Genomic DNA, 8,546 nt, shown 5'->3' on the forward strand with positions numbered 1-8,546 from the left:
TGAGGCTCACATAACAGTATGCTATTTTCTAAGAAGGGGGAGCACGAGGGTTTTGCCAAGGTGGTTGGTCATGTTGAGCTGGGAAGTCATAAGGAATTTCTGGGCAGTGCAAGGATGATGGTGGACTAGAGGAACAGAGATGGTGGCTGTGGAATGGACTAGAAGACAAGTTTGAAAGCTGATGACTTAGCATCTGTTTCTTGTGTATCAGCTGTGCATCTAAGTCATGGGAATGCCATGCTGCATAGAGCATCATGTCAGTACTCTAGAGTGAATCAGGAGAAAGATGGAAGAAAACGAAAAAAGGCCTGTTGATTAGAAGTTTAAGAAATATTGAGTTACAAACTTTACAAAAGAAAAGAAATTGTGTGTGTGTGTGTGTGTGTGCACATGTGCATGCACGCTCTAGAGTTGTTTGAGACAGAGTCTCTTTGTTGTTTGCATTTGCCTATGCCAGGCTAGCTGGGCACGAGCTTCTGGGGATTCTCCTATCTCCACCTCCCAGTGCCACGTTTACAGATGTGTACTGCCACATGTTTTGAATGTAAGCTCAGCTTTACATAGCTTCTGGGGAATCAGACAGGTTCTTGTGTTTATGCCCCCAGATATTTTACCCACTGTTCTATCTCCCCAGCCTGTGATTAGTATTTAAGTTAAAATAAAAAAAAAGAATAAGGGCTGAATTCTCAAACAGAGACTAGAATTTGAATTTACTATCAAAGAGAAAGGTGTTTCGGTGGAGGCGGTGGGAGCAGTGCTGGTAGTGGCAGCGGGGAGGCAGCAGTGGTGATGGTTGACAATGATAATAATAATGTTCCAGGTACACATAGGATGCAATAAAAGGTCTGGTTGAGGCTTTGAATACAGTCAGAAGCAAAGGTGAGGCATGTCCCCAAATCTTTCCCTTGTCTCTTGCATCCTGGGTGTGTGATGTGAAGGGGAAAAGGCAAGGGTGTGCATGTATCTCACAGACATCTGAAACAGATCATGTCCTCCCTCGGGTTTCAGGGTTTCTCAGTTCCCTCCTTTCACCCCCAGAGCTGTAATTGCCAAAACAGACAGATTAGCACAATTTCGGCCTGTGTAAGTATCTCACTAATGCTCATTTGCTGACTTTAATGATTTCCAGAACCCCTTCCTGATCTTACTGTCAGCTCGGGTTCATCCCAGAAAGTTTGTAAGCCAGCATAGTGTGGGAGGTCAGCTCCTCAGTGAGGCATTGATAGGGAAATGAATTCAAAGAGATTCTCCCAGTTCTTGTAATTCTTAGTTCTCTAATGCCCTTAAGCACATAAGAGCTAGCTGTCAGATGTCCTGACGAGCTGGCTCAGGCAACTAGCAGTATAGTAAAAAGGGAGTAGCCTCCCTTTCCCAAAGTTTCACAGTTTCCTCCAATCTGCCTGAGAAGGGAACTCACAGCTCTGAGCTGTTACAATAAAACTATTGACAGTCAGGAAAGTGAAAACAGGGCCCGGTCTCAATTCATCACACCACACAGAGTTTTAACACATCAGGGTAATAATAACAACACAATGTTGTCACCTGATAATCTCTCCCTGTGCCCTGCAAGAGTGTCATGGACAGAGCATGGCTGGCCCTGCAGACTCTATGCATGCTGGGAGGCACATTCTTTGCCTGGGATCTGGAGTTGGGATGGTGCCCTTGAGCTGTGCAGTGCCAAGATGCAATGAATGCAAAGCAGTTGAGAAGATGTAATTCTCTGATAGAAGCCATTTGCCAGGTCTGTGAGTAAAGTGTTTCCATCGCTGCTTATTGCCAGGGAAAAATAAGCATTTAAAAAGGTTCCTCAGCTCAGAATATGACAAGAATTCATCCCTGTCATAGAAGCAGAGGGAGGTTTACTCTTGGTTGTTTGTTGTGTTTTGGTTCTGAGACAGTTTTCACTACAGCCCAAGCTTGCTCAGCCTCTCAAGTGCTGGGATTTCAGGCATAAGCCAATGATGCCTGACTTGAGGGGTAGTTCCCCTGTCTTCAGACTGCACCACACTTAAAAGAATCTGAGTCTGGGCCTGGGAATGTAGTTCAGTTCCTAGAGTGCTTGCCTAGAATGCATAAAGCCCTTGATTTAATGACCAACACTGCAGAAACCAATGTGGTGGCATGTGCCTGGAATCCCGGGGAATCAGAAATTCAAGGTCATCCTTGCCTACAAAGTGAATTCCAGGCCAGCATGGGCTACACAAAACTTTATCTTTAAAAACACCAAAGGAGGGCTAGAGAGATGGCTCAGCAGTTAGGAGCACTGACTGCTCTTCCAGAGGTCCTGAATTCAATTCCCAGCAACCACATAGTGGCTCCCAACTATCTGTAATGGGATCCAATGTCCTCTTCTGGTGTATCTGAGGACAGTTACAGCTACTCATATAAATAAAAATAAATAAATCTTTAAAAAATGAAACCAAAAACATCACCTAAAGCCATAGAAATTAAATCTAGTAAAAAAAAAACTCAAAAAATAATTAGCAAAGAGTCTTGGTTAAAAACATACAGGGTCTCCTTCCAAGACAGCCTGGTTCTCCAGCTGCCCCCATGGCTTTTCATCATAGCTGCCAAGTCCTGGAGTGTAGGATCAATTGTGGCTGCTTCCAGAGCATTTGCTTGGTGGCACTAAGCACTCAGCTTGCCCGTGGTGACGACAGTGACATCTTCAGAGGGCAGCATCCATCAGATGTGCCCTCCCACTGCTCAGCTCACTTCAGAAGCCTTTCATTTGAGTTTCTAATTTTTAAGATAATGGGAGGGTAATGACGATTATTTTTGATTTCCTCTCACTAACTAAAGCCTTTGTGTCTGGATCCTGCTGCCCTGGCTGGGCTGCCTAAACAAACACATTCAGAGCAAGCAGAAGCTAGGCCAAGATACATCGACTTAACCTTAGAAAGTATCATCTAATTCCATTACAGGCCAAGATGTTGGCCTGCAATGTGTTTATATCTCTAGCCATTTTAAGAACTACCTTGGGTCCTTCTTTCTTCACACAATAAACACATAAGAGGGCTGGGGATGTAGGTCAGTGGTAGACGACATGTATGGCACACACAAGGGCCTGGAGTTTAATCACCAGAATCATAGAGCTTCCTGTCTGAGACATACATGAGGTTCAGTTTGCATTTCCACGTAGCATTCTGTGAGGTCAATTGGCTTTAGGGATTTTTAATTCCTCTGAATGATTGGCAAAACATGAAACTGAGAAAAGCCACCTTCCTCAGGAGCCTGTGTCCTCTCAGAATGGGCCAGGGTTGGACCTCAAATTCTTGGCTCCTAGCAAATAGAACCATTTGAACAAACCCTAAACCCTGTTAACTTCTTCAGCTCTGTGGTAGGTAATAACTGTGTGGTCTGCAGCCATGTTGGTCTTCCATGTGAGTCAGAGAGGAGTTATGGGGCTAACAGGAACTTTGGGTGGCAGGTCTGCACTGCACACCTGACCTGAGAGCAGTCAAGCAGTAGGGAAGCCAGAGGAGCAGAGAGGAGCCACCAAAATGGAGATGAATGCCATCTTGAGGTCCCTCAAAGAGTCAACAGGCTCAGATGCCTTGGAAATACCTTGAATGTCACTTTAAACAAAAAGCCTAACACTGTTTCTTGCCCCTGTTTGGTTTTTTTAAGATAGGGTTTTCTGAAGCCTAGATTTTGTTTTCAATGTGGGATAAACTCCTAATCTTCCTGCTTCCGATTCTCAAACTCTGAGTGGGTATACCACCACACTCGGGCTGAAACTGCCTTAATTCATGATGACGAGGACAAATTTATAAGATGGAGAATTTGCCTCTAAATACTTGGTGACATAGCTGTCAATAGTTGAGAAGAGTAAGAATGGTTACCAAGGAAGGCCACAGCTGATGTGAAGTGGGTAATGCATTGTCAAAGATTTCAAGACCCACGTGTCAAGAGATGGTGACATGTTTCTAAGGGTGTAATCTGTACTGTGGACATTCTACAAAAATTAATTTCTAGCATGAGCAAAGGATAATGATGACTGCCCCATAAGAATTTGGATAGAAAAATGGCAGCAAGTGTGGGCTGGGGGAGCCTTGATCAGTGACAAGGTGTGAACAAGGCAGAGGCTTTGAGCTGACAAGAAACAGTCGTCAGACTTCAAAGCCTGCGATGAGACTGACAGCATTGAGGATCTGCGCAGAGACTTGGCTGTCAGCCCTCCTGATAGTCACAGATAGGGCAGACTCTCACAGAGTGCTGCACACATCCTGGGCTGCCTTCATGGGTGTGTGGATATGGGCTGTCATCTCAGCAGCCCCAGGCTCCTCCTGCTATTCCCACTTCTCAGAGGCCTGGGCCCACTCCAGTGGCCTTAGGGATGGTTCATTGTGTGATTCTTGCTAAGTATTCCCTTTATACTTTCACGTCTCAGCAGAGAGATAAGGAATAGGGGCCTAGAGTAAACCGGTGCCTTGTTGCATTCACTGTAAGCGAGTCTGAAGTGAAACTCACATGAACATGAACTGGCGGCAAAGGTAACTTCTAGGGTTCAAGTTCAGTAAGATTCTATGCACAAACAATCATGCTGATCTGCTTCTTTTATTTAAAAACAAACAAACAACTAGAGAATGCATCCTTATTTGGCATCATATGCTGTGATTGTTAAATCACCATCCTGAACATTTCAATTGTTGGTGTTCCAATGTAGATGCCCTAAACTTGAAGGAGAACAAGTAAATGTATTTTATAAAGGAGAAGGTAATATAATCAATCACTCTATCTAATGTTTCTACCTGGATGAAGATGGAAGCTTAATTTTCAAGGTATATGTATACTTTCTGTTGACACTCCACTACACAGCAGAATGCTCTACTGATCTCTGCAGCCCTGAGTTAATTTGGGACCTTTCCTCTCAGTAACAGTAAACAGTAGTTAATTTTCATGACATTGTGAAGTTGACAATGGTCACTCAAGCATGATGACAGTCCCAAGTTCCCCTTGTTGTCATTCCCATATGCTGGGAAGCCAAGGCTGAGGAAGACATGTGAGACTGGGCAGGCTTCAGGGGTCTGATTCAACTCCAGCCCAGCTGTCATCTGTGGGAAGTGGCTTTTGGTTGACCAGTGGTACTTCCCAGTGTTAGCACGTGTGTTGTGTCAGCAGCTCAGACTCTGTGCTGAGGAACCCCTGTCCTCAGCCATCCTCCATCTTGGGAAAACTCTCTGGTATAAAGAGCCTGGCCTCAGTGGAGAGGTAAGATGCCGCCTCAGTGAAGCAGGTGATTGGGTACTTGAATAGCAATCTGGTACAGGAAGGAGAAGACTCTGCTGATTGGCTTATGATAATGGGAATTAATTGTATTGGAACCTCATCTTTGTTCTCATAACTTTGATAGAGACCTGGCAGGGCCTTGCACCACAATCTCCCTTAATAAAGGGCCATTACCATGCCATGACCAAACCCATGTGTCCTGCCCCATACATGTTGAAATCCCCTTTCTACTTTGGAAGAGTGTGCATTGGAGTAGATCAGTAGATCTTCTTGAAATTTTGTTCCCATCTTCCAGGAAAAGAGAGAGAGAAACAGAGAGAGAGAGAGAGAGAGAGAGAGAGAGAGAGAGAGAGAGAGAGAGAGAGAGAGAGAGAATGTGAGAGAACACTCATTCCAGGTTGACATGGTAGCCAAATAATTCCAAGGCAGCTGGACTTGGATTTTTCTGAAATAGAAGAGTGAATATTTGCTAGGTAGAAAGGTGAGGCCCATAGGTTCCTTGCTTCTCCCTATTGTTATCATGATCTTGCCCCAGAAAAGGAGGAAGATGAACTAAGAATGAGTGCTGCTCCCTCAGTACATTCCAACTTGGTGTATCAGCAGGGTATTTGGGAAGAGGAATTTGCAACTGACATTTACCTAGTGCTAACTCAACTTGTTTAAACCCTTATACTTTATCTAAATAATTGCATTGAATACTTCGATACAAAGCCCTACTGTGTCTGTGTGGTTATCCCCATTTTAAAAGAGAACTCCATTGGGTTCTTGTAGTTAGGAAGCTAGGAAGTCAAACTTTAAAACCCAAGGCTTCCTGACTGCTGGGTCTACTCTCTTTCCAGTTGCCTTGCTAAAGTGCTCATTCTGAATGAAGATGAACTGGGTGGGTCCTGCAGTCTGTCCACAGGAAAAAGACTGTGTGTGAGTGCAGTCTTCATGCTCACTGTGGCTCATGTCATCTCTGATGTCAGGGAGGAAATGAATGGTCATTTAAAAATTCTGGTTGGCTAAAGAGTTAGTGGTTTAAATGAATGCATTTAATTACAAAATGTGAAGGGCTGGTCCTGGCATTAAAAAGATGGATGAATCTGTGAAGGGAATACCCTAAGACTTGTTTGTTGAAAATGGAATTATTAATGACTTGTCAGTAAATTTAAGAATGCCTTAAATCATTCCACTCTTACTCTTTTCATAGAAGGAATAAAACAGATGAATTTATAAAGGGTTTATTGTCTGCCAGGCATTAATTTTTATATTTATATGGGTCATTTAATTCTGCAATGATCCTACCTGGAAGATACAGTTATTTATTACAGTTGAAAGCACAGAAAGGTTAAGAAACTTGCCAAGGATACAAAGGATAGAAATGGCAAAGGAGAAGCCCAAACTTCCAAATCTGGACAGCTGTTCTCTGTTCCTTTTGCTCCTATCTAATAGACAGGGAAGACCAGACAGAGGTATGAAGGTCTGTATCTATATTTGGAAAAAAATTCATCTGTTTTCATGTTTATTCCTAGAGTGATAGCAACCTTTTGCAACGCTGAGCCACACTAATGGCAAGACAAGTCTACTGATTATCACTCTTGAGTCTTTCACCACATATCCTTATCTCTCTCTTCCCATCTCAGCATGTCTCTAGCATCCTCCTCTACCCTTGGGAGTGAGGGGTGACTGTGGATTAAGATCTCCTTTCCCAGAGGTGCAATAGTCAGGGCCTGAATGGGCATGGGCACTAGACATAGATGACCCTACTATCACCATATGCCTCATTGGGGAGAGAAGTCATTTATCCACACTGAACATTGTAAGGGTGATAAATAGTCCTCCTCCTCCTCCTCCTCCTCCTCCTCCTCCTCCTCCTCCTCCTCTTCCTCTTCCTTCTTCTCTTCTTCCTCCTCTTCTCCTTCTTCTTCTTCTTTTTTTTTTTTCTGAGACAGGGTTTCTCTGTGTAGCCTTGGCTGTCCTGGAATTTGCTCTGTAGACCAAGCTGAACTTGAACTCAAAATTCTGCCTACCTTTGCCTCCTGAGTGCTGGGATTAAAGTCAGGTGCCACCACTGTCTGACTCAAGTAGGTTCTTATGTTGTCTAAAAGTAAGTGTGTGGGCCTCACTAGAGAGGGACTGAGCTGTCACCTGCTCCCCGTCATGAAGCTGGATAGAGACAAGCCGCAGTGCCTTGGTTTGATCTTAGCAGCTGAAACTTGCATCTGCTCCACTTTCGTCTGTAGAAGAGACTTGCAGAATTACTCATTCCACCCAGATGTGTAAAGAAAACGGTTTTCTTTTCTTCTAAACCACTATGGTGTCCTTTATAAGCCCTCACCTGATAAGTAGCAAGAGGGAAAAGGCTAATTTTAGCCCCATAAGGTTTCAAACCTAGTCTGATTCAGCTATTTGAACAATGTCTTTTGACCTGTGTGTCTTGGAGATAAGGTAAAATCCTTCTGATTCTGCTATCCTGCTTGCTTCTTCCTAAACGGCCCCACAGTTCTGAGGCCTAGTCTACCAGGGCACCTCCTACGAGTCTGCCCTCATAGACATGGCAATGTGAGGTCACATAGTGGTCTCCTAACAAAGGAATCAAGGCAGTAGAGCAAGGCCTCGAGTGAGCTGGGTGTTCTGTAGATTTACTTCATCCCATGGGGGTAGCATCAGAGGACACAGAGACTTCCTGCCTGGCATGTGGCTGTCCCCTACATCCTTTCTCAGCAGCAGCAGGAGAGGAGGGCTACTGGCTTCTAGCCCAGTCAGAGGATGTTCTTTTAATACCAGAGAAACAAAAAGAAGAGGCTAAGCTTTTGAACTTGAGTGTGGAGGATCCTTTTTTTTTTTTCAGCAGTAGTTGACCAACCCACTAGGTTGCTAAGCTTCCAGATGGGGCTTTCATGGGGAAGGGGGCTACAGAAAGGACTCAGAAAGGAATGAAAATACTGTGTTTACTGAATATTATCCCCCATTATGTCAAGGTAGACTTGGGATGGTTAAATGGCTCCCTTACTTGTGCACGCTCATGAGTGTGTGTGTGTGTGTGTGTGTGTGTGTAATATAGTAGAAAATGCTTCCAAATTCTCCTCAAAGGGAAGTGTAGGACACAAAGACATGGCCTCTGTTATTTCTTTGTGTTTTACACAACTTTTGTACAAACTCAATTTCTTATCCTTAAAATGGTATCACAGTGGTATGCACTTCACTTCATAGTTAACAAAGTTTAAGTCTGTTAACATATATCCAGCATCTAAGACATAACTGTAGTGAAGGAAGCACTCAACACATTAGCTATTTAGATCCTAAAAATGAATGCCATATATTTCAAACCT

Source organism: Grammomys surdaster, unplaced genomic scaffold (genome assembly GCF_004785775.1).
Source record: "Grammomys surdaster isolate TR1022 unplaced genomic scaffold, NIH_TR_1.0 126071, whole genome shotgun sequence".
NCBI classification, from domain to species: Eukaryota; Metazoa; Chordata; class Mammalia; order Rodentia; family Muridae; genus Grammomys; species Grammomys surdaster.